Below are 19,870 nucleotides of genomic sequence, written 5' to 3' on the forward strand. Positions count from 1 at the left end.
TTGATTAACTCTGCTGTAGCATTGTTGATATAAATCATCTGTGAATTTGCTGGAAAAATTCCTATTATCTTTTAAAATTAATCAGGAGTCATTTCAAATAAAATTACATTTATTATGGGCAACAGTTGGTAGGCTATGGACCAAGTGCTGGTAAATAGGATTAACATAGATAGGTACTTGATGGCCAGCATGGATATGATGAGCAGAAAGGCCTGTTTCTGTGCTGAGTGATTCTTATAGAAGGAGGTGAGTGGCCACTTAAATAATGAGATGTTTGACCATCATCTCAGATCTGTGGAAAAAATCTCATAGTTCTAGGTTTCTTTTGATCATTCCGACATGGTGCAGGGTCTTCACCAGAAGAACATAAGATGTAGAAGCAGATTTATGCCATTCAGCCCATTGAGTCTGCTCCGCCATTCAATCATGGCTGTTTTTATTTCAACCCTCCTGCCTTCTCCCTGTAACCCTTTAACCCCTTTACCAATCAAGAACCTGTCCTAACGATACCCAATGACTTGGCCTCCACAGCCCTCTGTGGCAATAAATTCCACAGATTCACCACCCTCTGGCTGAAGAAATTCCTCCTCATCTCAGTTTTAAAAGGACACCCCTTTATTCTGAGGCTGAGCCCTTGGATGCTAGACTCTCCTACTAATGGAAACATCCTTCCCTTGTCCACTCTACCCAGACCTTTCAGTATTCAGTAGGTTTCAATGAGATCCCCCCATATCCTTCTGAGATACGTCAGGTACAAGCCCAGAGCCATCAAAATCTCCTTATACATTAAGCCTTACTTTCTGGGATTATTCTTGTGAGTCTCCTCTGGGCCCTTACCAATGCCAGCACATCCTTCCTTAGATATGGGGCCAAAAATTGCTCAGAATATTCCAAATGCGGTCTGACCAATGCCTTATAGAGCCTCAGCGGTACGTCCTTGCTTTTATTCTAATCCTCTCGAAATGAATGCTAACATTGCAGTTGCCTTCTTTACTACCAACTCAGCCTGCAAATTAACCCGAAATATCGACAATTCCTTTCTCCTCACAGATGCTGCTCGACCTGCTGAGTTCCTCTAGCAGTTTGTTTCTTTTGTTCTCCATTGCAATGAGACTCAAATTAAAAGCAAAGGACAGAGGATTCTACAGCATGTTGGTAATTTGTTCCACCAGATTAATGTCTAGTTAGTACAGGCAAAAATCCCTCCTAACATCTTCTGCCTTGGACCCTACATTACAACCATGAATATGCTTCTAAACTATTTCATTGGCTGTGAAGTACTTTGGAACATCATGGATTATGGGCCTACGTAAAAGTAAGCTTGTCTTTATTTAACAACTACATTGGAATTCTAGTTCTGAACCTGTGTCAGGAAAAGCTTTTAAATTGTCATCAATTAATTCATCCTTTTTCAGACCATCCACTACCCCAAGTTGAATTCACAAGATCTGTGTGAATTCATACGGTTATGAAAACATGATGGTTAAATTATTGGATTAGGAATCTAGAGAGCTGAATTGTGGGTAACGTGAGTTCAAATACAGCCACCACTGTAGAATTTTATTTTGGTTTATTAAATAAATTCTGCAATTAAACAGCTCCTATCCACAATGAGACCATAAAATTACTGGATTGTTGCTAAATCCTGTCTGGTTCAGTGATGTAACTCAGAGTTGGAAATCTGCCAGTGTGCTGTCCATTCATGAAGAAGGGTGTGGCAAGGTCAATGGTGAGGAAGCTATTGCAAAAAATAGTCAGGATAAGAAAAGCAGGGATTAGTCAAAGATAGTCCCCATGGTTTTGTCAGAGGGAAATCTCATCTGCCCAATTTGATTGCATTTTTCTAATAGGTAACAAAATGTATTGATGAGGGCAGTGTGGTTGGGTGGCATGGTAGTGTAGCGGTTAGCGTAACTCTATTACAGTGCCAGCGACCCGGGTTCAATTCCTGCTGCTACCTGTAAGGAGTTTGTACGTTCTCCCCGTGACCGTGTGGGTTTCCTCCGGGTGCTCTGGTTTCCTCCCACATTCCAAAGGCATACGGGTTAGGAAGTTGTGGGCGTGCTATGCTGGCGCTGGAAGAGTATGACACTTGCGGGCTGCCCCCAGCACATTCTCAGTAATGCAAAAAAGATGCATTTCACTGTGTTTCGATGTACATGTAACTAATAAATAAATAGCTCATCTTATGTGATCAGCGTGATTTCAGTGAAGCTTTTAACAAGGTCACACACATGGGAGACTGGTCTAAAAGGTCAGAGCTCATAGCATCAGGGGAAGAGCAAATTACATCCAGAATTGGCTTGGTAACAGGAGATCGAGGGTGACAACGGAGGATTGTGTTTGTGATGTAGTGTACCACAGTGATCACTGCTGCGACCCTTGCTGTTTATCACATACATTAATGATTTGGATATGACTATAGTAAGATAGCAGATGACACGGAAATTGGTAGTGCTGTTGGTAGTGAGGAGGATAGTTGGAGGCTGTAGAAATTATTGATCATTTAGTACGATGGGTACAGTAATTCAGATGGAATTTAATTCCAATAGATGCAATGTAATGCACTTTGGGAGGACTAATAAAGGTTGGACACAATGAACGGTAGGGCCTTCGGGAGTATTGAGGAACAAAGGGACTTTGTTGCACAAGTTCAAGGATCCCCAAAGGTGAAATTGGTAAACTGGAAAGTTGGTTTATTATTGTCACATGTAATGAGGTACAATGAGAAACATTGTTTTGCATCCCATCCATACAGATCATTTCATCACATCAGTGCATCGAGGTAGTACAAGGGAAAAGCAATAACAGAATGCAGAATAAAGTGTTACAGTTACAGAGAAAGTGCAGTCCAGGGAGACAATACAGTGCAAGGCATTGACAAAGAGGTCAAGAGTCCATCTTTTGTACAAGAGGTCCATTCAATAGTCTTATAACAGTGGGGTAGAAGCTGTCCGTGAGCCTGGTGGTACGTGCTTTCAGGCCTTTGTACCTTCTGCCCAATGGGAGGGGGGAGAAGGGAGAATGTCCGGGGTGGGAGGGGTCTTTGATTATGGCAACACAGGTTGATAAAAAGGTGAAGAAGGCAAATGGGAGGGTTGCTTTCATTAGCTGGGGCATAGAATATAAGAACAAGGAGGTATGGTACAACAATAAAATAATGGTTAACCCACAGTTTGATGAGCAGTGCCAGTTGCTGTATTATAGGAAGGATGTGATTGCACTGGAGAGGGTGCAGAGGAGATCTGCAGCATGAGTACAAGGGAGACTGGAAAGGCTGGGTTGAGTAGTTCTCAGTGCAGCCCTCTCACACATGAAGAATGACCACAAAAATCAAGATGGCATTGGTGCAGTGCAGACCAACTAAAGGATTATTGGGGATAAATGACCCTTCATTGTGTGGTAGAACTGGAGAAGATGAGATTCTTCTTAAAACAGAAGGTTAAGGGGAAATTCATTGCAGGGAATCAAACTTATACAGGGTTTTGATATCACAAATGAGAAGAAGTTGTTTCCATTGGAAAGAGGTCCAGTAATGAAAGGAAATGGATGTAGGATAATTTGCAAAGCAACGTGAGGATGATGTTTTTTTAATAAAAGAGGAAGTTCTTATGATCTGGAATGTATGGCCTGGAAACAGATTCAATAACAAGTTGCAAAATCCAGTAGGAAATATATTTGAACTGCCAGGATATCCCCCAGTCTAAAGCTTCTGGCCAAAATGCAATGTTTTTATTGTTATTATTGAATATCAAATTATGGTGATCACAGGAGAGAACCTTTCATCCCGGAGGAAATGACAGGGTGTTGGTTGCCTGTCTGACAAGACTATAAGCCTGCATCCCAAAGACTAATAATGCACCAGTCAGCCAGATCTACATTACTTTCAATTTAAACTCCAGTGACAGGGCAACTGAAGAACTAAACCAATGAATCTCTACACCGTGTAACAACCTTCCACAGCTGATGTGAACTTCACATAATTAAAAGGATGTTAACAACATTGATAATAACCGTGCAAGCCACAGGATTTAGCTTTCATTTGCAGTTCCAAGTGCTAGTTGATGCTGCCTTACTCTTCAGTTAACTCTTTAGCTAAAGTAGCAGTAATTTTGCCTGTGGATAGATACAGACTTTAGCTCTTATTTTGCATATGTTGTGGTTCTGGTTGGTCACATTTTATTTGTGGGTTGGTGGTTAAATGAGCCAAGTTGTAACAAAGTGCCATTGGGTGCTGCTTGCCTGCTCTTCACTAATCTGATGCCAAACATTGAAAGTAATAACCAGTTCCATGTTCTACTCAGTGAGGAATGTTTTAGGGCTGAAACAAAGGCACATGAAGACATTAATTGTGTGAAGACCTGCATTACTCAGACAAAGCAACAGTGGGGAATTTTTGACTATATTGCATTATTAAGTTGTTATTCTGTTTGCAATTTAGCTAGCGGTAGTAATTTAACTTTGCAAGCTCATTGTTTCTGCTTTGGAATAGTTGAATATCTTATTTTGGCTGGTGTTGGTCATTATTCCTGCCAGTGTTTTCCCAATTTGTCGTTTAAGATAAACGATGTCAAAAAGAAACTGTTATTAAAATGAACCCTGTACTGCTTGAGCAAACTAACAGTAATATATTCCAATGCACTCTCTCATCTTCCACCCTTTTACAATCTTGATCTCATTATAAACTCAGCTGCCCATTTGCTAACTCACACCAAATCCCATTTGCCCAACAGCTTGGTGCAACAGTGGATCCCAGTATTGAACTTTTGAGCTTTGTTTTCAAGTTGTCTTATCACCTTTTTTCTGTAACCTTCTCCAATCCTTCCACCTTCTCGAATTCTGCAGTTCTGAGTATCCCCTGTCCTAATTACTTGACAAAAGGGTTGTTGTGCTTGCAGCTACATTGGCTCCAACGTTGAATTCCTCTTCACTGTCCCACTATTTCCTTACGTGTGCTGGTGTCATATTTTGTTTGACAACATTCACACTGGACATAATGGGCAAATTTACTAGGATGCTACAGAAAAGCACTGAGGCTGTTGGTTGTGGCAACTCTCTGACTATTGGGATGTCACAAAGCACTTGCTTCCACATGAATGTTCTACACAGGATGGGAAGACCAAGGTGAAACTGCTGCTTTCTGAGGAGAATGCAAACTTGGAACATAGAACAGTACAGCACAAAACAGGCCCTTCAGCCCACAATGTTGTGTTGACCTTTAAACCTCACCTAAGACTATGTAACCCCTTCCTCCCACATATCCCTCTATTTTAAATTCCTCCATATGCTTATCCAGTAATCTCTTGAATTTGAACAATGTACCTGCCTCCACCACCGCCCCAGGCAGCGCATTCCATGCCCCAACCACCCTTTGGGTAAAAAACCTTCCTCTGATATCTCCCTTGAACTTCCCACCCATTACTTTAAAGCCATGCCCTCCTGTATTGAGCATTGGTGCCCTGGAAAGGAGGCGCTGGCTGTACACTCTATCTATTCCTCAATATTTTGTACACCACTATCATGTCTCCTCTCATCCTCCTTCTCTCCAAAGAGTAAAGACCTAGCTCCCTTAGTCTCTCCTCATAATGCACACTCTCTAAACCAGGCAGCATCCTGGTAAATCTCCTCTGCGCCCTTTCCAACACTTCCACATCCTTCCTATAATGAGTTTTGCAAAGGCAAAACTGAAGAAATTATTCCAGTCAAAGGAAGTGGGACAGATTGCTGATGGAAAATGATTTTACCACTGTGACCTTGGCAGTAGCTTGCAGGAAGCCTGTCATTGTAAATAACAAAGGTATTGCTTATGGGCCCATTGGGCCCATGCTGGCTCTTAACAGAGTAATCCCGTCATTCCCATTCCCCCTCTCCTTATTTCCCTGTAGCCCTGCAACTTATCATCCCTCAGGTGCTCATCAACTCCCCTTTGGTTCTTTTGTTACTTACCGGCAGTAGGGGGCAATTTACTGCAGCCAGTGAACTTGCCAGCACATCTCTAGGATGCAGGAGGAAACTGGAGCATACAGAGGAAACCCCTGCAATCACAGGGAGAACCAGCAAATCCTACACAGACAGTAGCAGAGGTCAGGACTGAACCCTGGACACTGCAGCTGTGGGGCAGCAGCGGGACTGCTGTGCCAAGAGTGAGTCCTTGAAGCAATGAGTAGAATACTTTCCAGTAGAGAGGCTGGTGAAGCAAGTACACTCACAATGTGTAAGAAATATTTAGATGGGCACCTAGAATATCTTGGAGAAAAGTAAACATGCCAAGTGCTGGAAAATGGAATATGTACAGAAACATACTTGTTGGTCGACATGGGCACAGTGTTTTCCTGCTCTATGACTCTACCAGCTTGGACATAGTATTGGCATTACTTTGTCCCTGTGCTCAGCGCTCTGCATTCTAACTAGACATTCTATATCTGTGGTCTGATGTCTGGTTAGACAGTATTCTGAGTATTAACACAGCGACCAGAGCATGCTATGTTTACATCCCCACCCAATTCACCCATCCCACACCATCTCTGATACAATAAAGAGAAATTAAGCGACTTATAGGCACAGGTTGTAGATAGGTGAAATTTGAACACTCAGGTAAACGTTAATGTTTTGGATCCCAATATCACAAGGCAGAGTCTGAGAGGTTCCCAGGGCGGGAGTAAAGACGATGTAAAGCACCTGCAGCCTAGTGCTCACAGAACACGCAGGGAAATTTGAACACTTTCCCATCGACAGCTGACTTGCTTCATCCCAAGGGCATGGATCTGCCAGTCTCCAAGAAAGATTTGTCTGAATAAAGCACCTTCTGCAATCTCAATTTAGAACCAGTGATCACTTTTGAAATGCAGTCAGTGTTGCAAGGTAGAAATTAAGAGAGTACACAGCTTGTACCAGCAACATGATGACCACCAGATTTATCTATTTGTTGGTGGTTTAATTCAGGAATGACCATTGGCCAGGGCAGAGGGGAGAACTCCTCTGCTCTGCTCTTCCATGAACAGTATCACGTGATTGCTTATGTTCCCAAGTAGGGGGTCAAGTTGATCCCATCCAAATGCAACCCATTATTCCTTCAGATCTGTTCAGTACTGTCAGCCCAGAATTTCATACTCAAATCTCTATAGTGGGCTTTAAACTTACAATTTTCAGAGTCAAACACATAAGAGCTACTAAATCAGGCCATAGTCGACGCATTTACAATCTTCCTTCTATCACAAACACATGGGGAGAGAGTCCCAGGGCATCTATGGGAGTCTCAGTCAACAGCGACCATGTTGGATCCCTTTTCTTCCTCACTTGCCAATCATGTTGCGTGACCCAAAGACATGAAGGTTGGCAAGTTAAATGGTCACTGCAAATTGTGCCTGGTGTGGGTGAATGGTAGAATCTTGGGGGCAGGGTGTTGTTGATGAGAAGGTGGGGAGAATAAAACTGGGATTAATGTAGGATTAGTGTAAGTGGGTGGTTGATGGTGGGAAGGCCCTGTTTCTGCGCTGTATCTCTCTATGATTCTATGTATCAGTGGGAGCTCAATGATAAATGTGAAAATCTTTCAGCAAGCTGACTTGTCCTCATGGACAGCTCTCCCTCTGGCATGATGCAAGAACATTGGCTTCCTGCAATAGCTGCAGTCAAAGTATTTGACTCAAAAGGGCACACAGCCATACGAGGTATACAGAGTACAGGCAGATTCATCAGTTTGTAGAGATAATGGCAAGTATATTGGCTGCTTCCCCTGACAGTGAGTAAATTGGGAAGTGTCCAAGGATATTGGTCTCATCTTTCCCATCCCCATCTGCTAACAATCACTGTTCATGTGCGCCCATGAGCAGCAGGTGCTTGGGTGACCCCAGCTGGTGTCCAGCCCTGGTGAGGTTAAACTCTGTCCTTGGACAGGAGGGAGGGGCACAACCTTAGACAGAACAGAGGAAGAAACAATGTCGTGTCAGTGATCAAATGTGGAGCCTTCAGCCCTTGGCAGGGTGTCTCTCCCACCACACAGCTGGACGTCGACAGTTGTGCCCTCCCCTTTTGTCTCTCCTAAGCTGCAACAACTAACACAATGTAAAATACCAAAGTAGTCACCACCCACAACCCACAGAGAAAACATTGAAATCCACCTCTATTTCTACGTTTTCCAGGCACTGGGATAGATGGGGGTCAGGGGTCCTGATGGAAACTCCGAGAAGAAGCCCAAGCGGAGCTGGGAAAGCTGTCTCTCACTAACGATGTGCTCTGCATTATTATCAGGGATGGGCAGCTTTCCCAGCAAAGCTGCTGTTTTCCTAATTGTGCATAAAACAGAAACAAGTTATTGGATTCAATTTGCCTGTCTCAGCAGCTTAAGCGTCGAGATTCCTTCCAGCGTGACATCATCCTTCTATGCTCATTCACAACACATTCTTTTCCTTGCCTGCAGCACTGGGTTTGAACTTGGCACCAGTGCACCGGTCAGGTTCCGGCCCTGTGAGAACTAGGCTGCAGGTACTTTACAACGTCTTTACTCCTGCCCTGGGAACGTCTCAGACTGTGCTTTGTGATATTGGGGTCCAAAACATTAAGGTTTGTATGGGTTTTTTTAGAAAATTTTGCAGAACTATTGTCCTATTTGGCTACTTCCCTCCTTAAAATATCAGCCAACAGAATTTCATATAGGACTTGGCACATTCTTTCTACTGTGTGCCTTCACTTCAAGTAAAGTTTTATTACATGCCACAGTCACAAAGGCTGTGTGATTCCAGCAAGCTACCACTAATGTCCACTGAACTGAATTGAATTGGTTTATTATTGAATTGGTTTATTATTGTCACTTGTACCAAGGTACAATGAAAATCTCATCTTGCATACCGTTCATACAGATCAATGCATTACACAGTGCATTGAGGTAGTACAAAGGAAAACAATACAGAATGCAGAGTAAAGTGTCACAGCTACAGAGAATGTGTAGTGCAGGTAGACAATGAGATGCAAGGTCATAACGAGGTAGATTGTGAGGTCAAGAGTCCATTTTATTGTACCAGGGAACTGTTCAATAGTCTTATAACTGGGATAGAAGCTGTCCTTGAGCCTGGTGGTACGTACTTTCAGGCTTTTGTATCTTCTGCCTGATGGGATGGGGGAGAAGAATATCCAGGGTGGGTGGGGTCTTTGATTATGCCAGCTGCTTTACTGAGGTAGCGAGAAGTGTAGACAGAGTCCATGGAGGGGAGGCCAGTTTCCATGATGTGCTGAGCTGTGTCCACAACTCTCTGTAGTTTCTTGAGGTCCCACGCAAAGCAGTTGCCACACCAAGCTATGATGCATCCAGATAGAATGCTTTCTATGGTGCATTGATAAAAGTTGGTGAGTTGGAGAAAGAATAAATTTCACATAAAAGCCATTAGGAATCATCATCTCTTTCCCCACAACCCCCACTGGCACACCAAAATAGGAAGACAAAAGAAGCTGCAGGTGTTGGGATCTAGAACAAGAGCAGAATGCTGGAGGAATTCAGCAGGTCAAGCAGCATCTGTGAAGGCGAGCAGTGTGAAGTTGATGTTTTTTATTTATTTTATTTACAGCGTGGTAACAGGCCCTTCCGGCCCAACGAGTCCGCGCCACCCATTTTAAACCCAAATTAACCTACCCGTACGTCTTTAGAATGTGGGAGGAAACCGGAGCACCCAGAGGAAACCCATGCAGACACGGGGAGAACGTACAAACTCCTTGCAGACAGCGACGGGAATCGAACCCCGATCGCTGGCGCTGTAATAGTGTCACGCTAACCGCTATGCCACAGTGCCTCCCCAAACTTGAAATGTTGATTTCCATCTTTTGCTTTCACAGATGTGGCTTGACCCACGGAGTTCTTCCAGTGTTCTGTTTTCGTGTAGAACCAAGTCAAGTCGAGTCGAGATTATTGTCATATGCACAATTACGGCGAGTTACAGGTTCAATGAAAAACTTGCTTGCAGCAGCATCGCAGGCACATAGATTCAGACAACAACATACAGAACATTGATATATGCATGATTTATGTATAATTTTACAAGACAATGAAGAAACAAACTGTGCAAAATGAGACATTAATGCAAAAAAGCAAGGAGACAAGTCAATGATAGTGCAAGAGGTGGTCCATAGTGTTCCATTGCCGAGGAAGGATTAAGGTTGTGCAGGTCAGTTCAACAACCTGATGGTTGTAGGAGAAAATCTGTTCCTGAACCTGTGGGACTTCAGGCTTCTGTACCTCCTATCTGACAGTAGCAGTGAGAAGAGGGCATGACCCAGATGGTGGGGGTCCTTGATGATAGATGCAGCACCACTATGACTACGCTGACCTTTTTGCCCATCTTCACTAACCCCATTCACCTGCATTATATGTGTGAAAACCCTAATAATACATTAGAATCATGGAATTGTTATATTGCAAGAGGCTATTCAGCCCATTGGCTCTGTGTCAGCTCTTATTTGATTGATCCCATCAGTCCTACTTCTCCTCTTTCCCCATGGCCCTGTGAATTATGTTCCTGCAAGTCTCTGTCCAGTCCCTTCTTGGAAGTCCCAATTTATGGTTCCCACCACTCCTACTGACAGTGGGTTCCAGATCAAAGCCACTCTGTACGTAAAAAAAAAAACTACTCCTCATGTTCCACTTGTATCATTTGCTGAAAACTTTAAATCTGTACCCTGTGCTCAGTGACCTATCTGCTATTGGGGACAGCTTCCTCGATTTACTCTGTCTAATTAAGTCACTGTCTGATACAGCCATCAATCCCCCTCTCAGTCCTTTTTCCTACAAGAAGAACAACCTTAGTTTCTCCAATCAGGTAGCTTTTTATTTCTGAAAGTCACATTTCCAAATATGTTAGAGATGCTATTCTCTAATTGCATCCATTGCAACATTAATTAAATAGCTTTCTTCTCATTGAGGTAATTTTTATTTGACAGATCACCATTGCACTAAATTTGCCTACACATATTTATTAGTACAATATATGAGAAATTAGTTCTGGAAAACAGATGTTTTGAAAAAAAACAATATTTTTTTGCCTGCTTCCACACCTGTTGATTCATTCAGGTGCTCCCTGTTGTTTGTTACCATGGTGATAATTGATTTTAGCAATATATCATCATTGTATAATTTGAGTTCCTGCAAATTGGGAAAAATATTGCTTACTGATTCAAATACAAGTTTATTTGTCCCTAATTTGGAACTGGAATTGGAGCAGTATATACAAAATTTAATCCAATTTGAAGCAAATCCCTGGTTTCAATTCTGGGCATTATATACACTGGATAAAGCAAAATAGATTTCAAATTTGTATTAATGTTCTCCTTCAGTTCCTCAGAGGGTCATATTGATTGCTGTTCCCAAGGTAATTTATGTCAACCTAAGTTTCATAATACAGATACTGTGTGAGAATAGATTTTGACACCTCTCCTTGAATGCTTTTTTTGAAAAGACTGTTTGTTCGATTCATTCATTCATTGAGCTGACTCTAAGGCCTATAAATTTGATGGTGGCATGCTGCTTTCTCAGATCCCTAATGGGCTTTTACATTTTCAGTGTGGTGGTCAGGAAGTGTATGCGTCCTGTCATATTGGTACATACAAAAAAAATGCATTGGGCCAATGCCTAAAACAAGTGTTAGACCCTTTGCATTTCAAAATAAAGGGGCCTTGCGTCTTTGAGATTGCCTCTGCAATATTACGTAACATTGGATGCAGGCTGCTCCAACATATCTCAATGACCAATGGTGGTTCTCCAGCATAACCTAAAATTACAATTCCAACATGGCCTTCTTAAGACTCTGACAAAATTCTACAGATGTACAGTGGAAGGCATTTTGACTGGTTGCATCACAGCCTGCTATGGAAACTCCAATGCACAGGAACACAAGAGGCTACAGAGAGTGGTGAACTCAGCCAGTTCCATCACGGGTACAGCTCTCTCCACCATCGAGGACATGTACAAGAGGAGATGTCTCAGGAAGGTGACATCCATCATCAGGGACCCCCACCATCCGGACCATGCCTCTTCTCGATGCTGCCATCAGGCAGGAGGTACAGGAGCCTGAAGACCCATGCCTCAAGGTTCAACAACAGCTTCTTCCCCACTGCCGTCAGGTTCTTGAACTGACCTGAAAAATCCTAACACTACCTCGGACTATACTTCTTTCCTCTCTCATCTTGCACCAGTGTTGTTGTTTATTTTGTTGTTTAACTCATGTATAATTTATGTTAATTTAAGTTCAGGTTAATTAATGTTTGTCATGTTCTATGCTGCTGCTGCAAAAAGCTAATTTTCCTGGCATTTATATTCTGTGTATGTGTGCCTCTGACAATAAACTTGAGGAAAAAAAAATTCTCCCAGCATTTTCCAGTGATACTTTTAATCACCTTACATTTTGAAACCCCCTTAAACTGATTAAAAGAGTTTATTTTCTGTATGTAAAAGGGACTCTATAAACACGAACCCAAAAATTCCTAGATTAGTCAGCTTTCAGACCAGAGAAAATACCTTGCACTAGAAACAGGAAGCTGTACTTCCTTTTTGTGGAACCTATCAAGCATTTGTCTGTTTTGACAAAATAAAAGGCAAATTTTCCCTTTGCATTAAAATTTTCCCTTACAGCTGATAATTTTATTAACATTTTAATTTAAATGAATATGGGAAACAGCACTGGTTAAAGTACTTCTATAAAGAGATCTTTGTAAATGAATGAAATCAAATAGTAGAACAATATAAAACAGGATAAAGACAGAACAAGCCCAAAGCATTATAATTAACCCAAACTGGAGACGTTGTAGCAATGCTTTGTTTAGTATAGTTGCACTGTTTCAGACTTGACATTTAAAGAGATGTGACAAAGTACGTAATCAGTAATGTTGCTCATTGATGATCAGACATTATGATGGCATGTGGAGGAGGTTATGCATATTTCTGCTCAAAATATTTGCTATGTTACAGCCTTCTAAGTACTTTTGGAGCAGTTACTGTTTGGGAACATTCTGACATTGTGAAAGGCACTATATAAATGCAAGTTGCTTCCTTGTGAACACAAGGATTTTTATATTTAAGAGTTAAGTTGCTTCTCTGCATTTGTTTGCCTAGTTACTAACACAGATTGAAGCAGTTGAGGGTGCTGTTATGTGAAGGAGACAACAAAAGACAAGTCTTTACACTTCCCTAATTCTCTAAATGACTTTAATTGCACTTTCTAATTCCTCTCTGCTAATGTGTGCCACCATAGTTAAATTTTCCTTTTGCAAGATAAATGATTCAATACTCTTATGATCTTCCAAAGTACCTTAAAAATACGCAACTTGGCTTGTTGAAAGATTACAATAAATCAAGCAGATAAACACACTTTCAATGAAGATGGCCTACTAACTGTGAGAAAGTGATAGAGCTGACAACCATTTCAGGAGGGACAATAGTTACATTGAGAAGGCCTAGCCATTCACAATGCTCACAGAACCACAGAGGCTGTGGGAAAATGTAGAAGAGCGACAGTATAAAACACTGTTACTGGATGAAATAAAACCTGTTCTCGCAATGCGATGCAACCATGACCACTGTCTGAAGAGCGAACTATAATCTATACCATACTTTTCTTAGCCTTGGGTTATTACAGCCAAGGATGTTTGTATGAGGTTCAGTCACCGTTCCAATGTAAGAAGCACAGCAGACAATTTGTGCAAAATCCCAGAGAAAACATGTGATCACAATAAGTTAACCCTGAAAGTCAGAAATGGCAGGACTCAAAGAACTATTCCAAACTTTGAAATGGTGCCACAGAATCTATTATGTCCACCTAATAGTCTGTGTAAAGCCTCAATTAAAAGTAAAAGACTTGCATTTATAAGGTGACTCCAAATTTCAAATCCTTAGTAAGCATTTACAATAAATGGATCACTTTGTGGAATGTAGTCACTGGAGAAAGTGAGGCAGTCAATTTCCTCACAGCAAGCTCCCATCTCCAGCTCTGGAATAATGACCATGCAATCTTGTTTCTGATATTGATCAATACATATTAAATACCAGAAACAACTCCCATACCACATCCACGAGATGGCAGAGAAGATATCTAAAAATACTCACCATCCACGAAACAGTTCCTGGATTTATCTGCTCAACTCTGTGTAAGACTTAAACCCACAGACTTCTGACTCAAAAGCAAGAGGCTTACCCGATGATCAGTGTCCGTCACAAACTAATTTTGACTTACTTATGAAAGTGTTTGACATTTACATGCAGGTGTTCACATCAGTATACTCTGAGTACTTTTTGTTTTAAATTGCCCATTGCTAACTGTTCCTGGCAGTAGTTATGTGCCACCTTCATGATCCGTTACTGTTGCAGTTTAGAATCGTACTGTTTAGAATTTAGTAAGGAGCTGCAGGATTTGCAGTGACAATGAAGCAACAATATATTTCCAATCCAGTCCAGATGACCTGAAATGTCAGCTGTCCATTTCCCTTCACAGATGCTGCCTGACCTGCTGAGTTCCTCCAGCAGCTTGTTTTATTGCTCCAGATTCCAGCATCTGCAGTCTCTTCTGTCTTCAGTACATTTCTAAGACAGGATGTTCAAGGCTGGCATTCTCTTTCCTTGCTACCTCCTATCTGAGCTGTGGAAGACTCGGCAATACAGTTTGTTGATGACACATGCTGAATGGCACATCAGTGGTGTGTTGGGGTGCACATAAATCCCTTTGCCCTGGGTGAAAGTCAAACTTCAACTGATATTGAAGCTACACTAATGAAGTAAATGGAGAATATTGTATCGTTTTCTTGACTTGTGCCACACACAAATGGTGGAAAGAGTTTCGGAATAAGGTCAGGGCACATTATTAATCTGGGTGCTCTAGTTAGGCTTCTTTTCAGTGGTTATGTGCAGGATACTAAATGGAGAGACAATTTGGCAGTACTAATTGTAACATGCAGCATGTGTAAAACTGGTCCATAGACAATTATTCTACTAATGCCCTAAGGAATGCTGCAATAGTGATTGGTGGATGAACGTTCCAGGAGGTTGTTTGGAAGAAAGGAACTATAAAAATAGTGACTGGTTCTGTGAGCTGTTTTACGAATCTTTCTAATATCTTAAAGTAAGAGAAATATTGAGATGCCACTGGTTGTCATGGAATGGTAATGTGGCACTCTCTTTAGAGATCAGAATCAGAAGCAGGTTTATTATCACTGTCTTATATGAAGTGAAATTTGTTGTTCTGCAGCAACAGTACAGTACAAAGACAAAAATTACTATAAAGGACAAAATAAATAGTGCAGGGGGAAAAAAGGGAATAACAAGGTAGTGTTCGTGGACCGTTCAGAAATCTGATGGCAGAGAGGAAGAAGCTGTTCCTAAATTGTTGAGTGTGGATCTTCAGGCTCCTGTACCTCCCCCCCCCCCCGATGGTAGTAATGTGAAGGGGGAAATGTCCCTCTTCTCGTTACTACCAACAGGGAGATGGTCATTGCCTGACAGTTGTGTGGTGCAAAGGTTACTTACACATCAGCCCATCTGAAATACCTTCAGGTGTTGCTGGAGGTGTGTATGGATTACTTCATTTGCAAATGAACATTGTAGAATCATCATCAAGCATCTCCATTGCTGCCATTGAACATGAAAGTTCATTGATGAAGAGGCTGAAGATGTTTGGGATTAGGACAACCTGGACCAAAAGCACCAGCCTGTGACAAGATTTTCCTAATGTAACATTCAGCAAGATGTAGAGTTATATTCTAGCCAAGGACAAAGCATTTTATAAGTTGCTCACATTTCATGTTGAAAAAGAACGCGCATGAATGACAAGTCCACCACCAAGTGGCCAAAGGCTGTATAACATAAGCAACTGCCTAGCCGTTGAAACCTTTCAAAGTTAGCATGATGGCAAGACCAACATGTGTATATCTTTAATTGTCTTTAAACTAGGCAGCTTGCGAGCTGATCTGAGGATATTTAAGAGTCAACCACATTGTTGTGGACCTAGAGTTGCATATAGGCCAGACTAGGCAAAGACAGCAGTTTTTCTTCCCTGTAGGGTAGTAGTGACAATCCAGTGGTTCTGAGCTCACAAGTACTTACAACTACTTTTTGTATCAGATTATTCAACTGGATATAAAGTTTGCTAGCTGTTAATAGTGGAGTTTAAACTCTTTTCCTGCATAAGTCTAGGTCTCTGGAAAGTAGGAATTGTATCTCCATACTTATATTAAATATGGGGGGGGGGGTAAATGAGAAGATCTAAAGAGGAAAGAAATGAAAAACTGAAGCTACTATAGGAGAAACAAGGCTTCTGTAAGCAGCAATAATGATGGGCCCAGTTAAAGTAGAACAGGGTCAGTATGTATCTGCGGGGAAGCAGACGGGGAAAAAAATGATATAAACCAAGATTCATCCAGCACACCCTCTGCCCTTCTCGTGAAGGGTCCTGGGCCTGAAACATTCACTGTTTTGCTTTACACAGATGCCGCCTGCCCTGCTGAGTTTTATTTTGTTCTCTACCAATATGGTCATTAGACGATACGATATTAATGCTGATGGCTGAAATTAGAGGACATCAATTAGTCTTCAACAGTCCAAACTTGATGGAAAGAAAAAGAAAATTCTCACAAGAGTAGCAAACGAAAAGTCACCTATAACTCACCTGTGGTGCCAAAGCATGCACTTACCACACACGTCTCATGGCACCGCTACATTTTCTGAAATACACCAGGTAAATTAGCACTGAATGAATCAATAGTAACTGTGCTGTAAATATTGGCAAGGCATGTGTACCCGCACTAGCTTGCAATAGAAGGGATCAGGTTACACATTCTAAAGCATTGAATGTGTATTATCCAAAATGGGAACGCAGAGAGAGATGGACCGTGTGAAGAAAAGAATGGAAACTGACCACAAAGGAAATGATATTTTGAGTTCTGCACGAGTGCATGAAGCAGCTTCAATGCAGTCATTGGTGTACTGGGAAAAAAGGAGTTGAGGGAGGGGACTTGAGTAGGACTGCAATGTTACCTCTATTTCTCTTTCCATAACTACTGCCAGGTCTACTAGTGATTCCAGCATTTTCTGTTTATATTACGCTGATAGCTTTAGTGCTTTCTTTCTCATGCATTGTGCATTTAAAATGCACATTGTATGGTGCCCTCAAGATCTCACCACCTCCTGTCTGCTTCCTTCTGCTTTTATCTGCTTTTCTATTCTCAATCTCACCCTCAACTCGGGTTATCTGTTCAACTAGGCAACATCTCAAAGTCCTGACCTCCATCGACGTCACTTCTTCTTCCCCACCTTCTCGTCTCCTACAAGTCTCATGACTCGCTTTAAAGAAAAATTCCTCCACACTTCCAACCCTCCACTTTCCACAACACCTCATTAATGCTCTCATTCATAGCAAAACTGCTACATCCCCCCAGCACTGCATTTTCCCCTTGCAGTCATCACACCCATACCATCACTTTCAGAGGGTCACCAATGTAAACGCACGGACAATAAGTGATTCTGACTGGATTTCTCAATGTCAAGCTTGTTTTGTGCCACACTTCATCTCTTTGACATCTACATGATCCAATGACATCTGCAGGCACAGAGTCAGCCACCGTATGTTTACAAGACCAGATTTTACCTCATTCCCTAACCAGTGTGTCACATTGTATGCTTGACGTGCTTTTTTCGAAGCAATAGGAAAACCAAAGGCATGATTTCTGACCATGACATGCACTGCTTGTGTCCCACTGACTTCATGCTCATATTGCAGCAACACAGCCCAATGGAGCAGATTACACAAGATCTATTTAAACAAAGTTAGGTTTCAAATATTTTCTTCCTTTACCTGGAACATATTTAAATTTTAGTTTTTAGGTAGAAGCCTAAAAGGAGAAAAGTGTAGATATCGAGCATCTGTCCTCAAACTCCATGTTGCCTATAGATGCACTGGCTGGACCTGTCCTACACCATTGTTGCCTCAAATTCTGTTTGTTGCGGAGACATGAAGTCCTCATCCTGAAATTGTTTTGCCTTGCCATTACTGTAACGTTCCACACTTCACCTCCAGCACTTTCTCCTTACTACACAGAATCATAGGACAGCAGTTCCTCCACCATTGTCTCTCAGCTCCAGTGACCCAGGTTCAATCCTGACCTCCTGTATCGTCTGTACATTGTCCTTGTGATCATGGGGGTTTCCCCCCCAACTCCAAGTGCTCTGATTTCACCCCAAGGATGTGCTGGTTGCTAGGCTAATTGGCCACTGTTAATTGTCCCTCATGTGCAGGTGAGTGGTAGAAACTGGGAGTTGAGAGGACTATGGGGAGAATAGGATCAGTGTAGGATTAACCCATGTAGGTGGTTGGTAGTCAGATGATTGGCTCAGTCGGCTGAAGGGTTTGGTTCTGCACCGTAAAATTCAGTACCTAGAGTATTGGCTTGAAGCAAGAGCAAAGCAGCTATTCCTAATTGCTGTCCTCTCCTCCACCCTACAAGTTCTTTCCTTTCAGATATGTCACAATTGAATCTTGCCCCCAGACCCGCACAGAATTTTTGTCACGTGATTATTTGCCAGTTGTCACTATTCCCCTTTCTCAAAGGGGTCAACTTCTACCTACTCTGCCCATTACCCTTCACAGTGTTAAATACCTCTAACAGATGATCCCATTTACCTCTCCTGTTGCTAGAACAGCCCCAGCCACTGCAGTCTACATTGCCTGCATCTTATTCCTGGAAACATTTAGCAAATCTCTTCTGCATTCTTTCTAAAACCTTCACATCCATCATATCTGGTCACTTGATCAAAACTAATAGCTCACTTGTGGCCAAAACAATATTTTCTGACAAGTTCATCATGGTTTAACAGCTTGGCTATCAAATCCTGGACCTCTTTCTTTTAAATATAAATTTCTGAATTAGTTTTGCTGCTTCCAACAAATTATCACTTGTTTATATTGCTGATTGTTCTTTCTACCAACTGCACATTTCACAGTTTAATGTTATTTAATTGCCCTTTCTGCCAACCTGTCAGCATCTCAATTAGCACCCACCCCCAGTTCAGTCCATTTCCTCTGTGTCATCTGCAAATTTAGAAACAGTGCCCTGAACACTCATGTCTAAGAACATAAATAGTAGTCAGGCACTTGGCCCTTCCATTAAGATATTTATTCCTCTGCACACTTTACTTCATTACCCCCAAATCTAGATTCCTTTAAATGTACAAAAAGGGTAATTGATTAATCTCCGATATACTTAGTGATTGAGCCTCCATAACCCTCTTCGGTATTGGCAAAGATCCACGGCCCTCCTGCTGAAGAAATGTCTTTTCATTCTGGTCCTGAGTGCCTAACACCTCATTTTGACGCTGAGCTCCAGTTCAAGACACCCTATCAACACTTCTAAGAATTTGGTACATTCAGTGAGAGGCCCAGTCTAATTAACCTCTCTTCACACAACAGATCCACCATCACAGAGAACAATGTAATGGCCCTTCCTTTAAGCAGTTCAAGTATCAGGCACCAGCAACTCCTTTGTCAACTACAATACAGTTCTTGGAGGATACAATGAGCACAGTGGATAGAGGGGAACAGGTGGATGCTGTATACTTGGATTTCCAGAAGGCACTTGATAAGGTGCCACATAAAAGACTTATCCATCAGGAAGCATGGAGTGGGGGGTAATGTATTAGCATGGATAGAGGATTGATTAACCAACAGAAGGCAGAGAGTTGGGATAAGTGGGTGGTTTTCTGGTTGGCAATCAGAGTGCAGCAGGGGTCAGTGCTGGGCCCACATCTGTTCACGACATACATTAACGATTTCGAAGAGAGGACTGAGTATAGTGTATCTAAGTTTGCTGATGACACTTGATTGAGTGGAAAAGCAAATCGTGCAGAGAG

Source organism: Pristis pectinata, chromosome 8, assembly GCF_009764475.1.
Source record: "Pristis pectinata isolate sPriPec2 chromosome 8, sPriPec2.1.pri, whole genome shotgun sequence".
Classification (NCBI taxonomy): Eukaryota; Metazoa; Chordata; class Chondrichthyes; order Rhinopristiformes; family Pristidae; genus Pristis; species Pristis pectinata.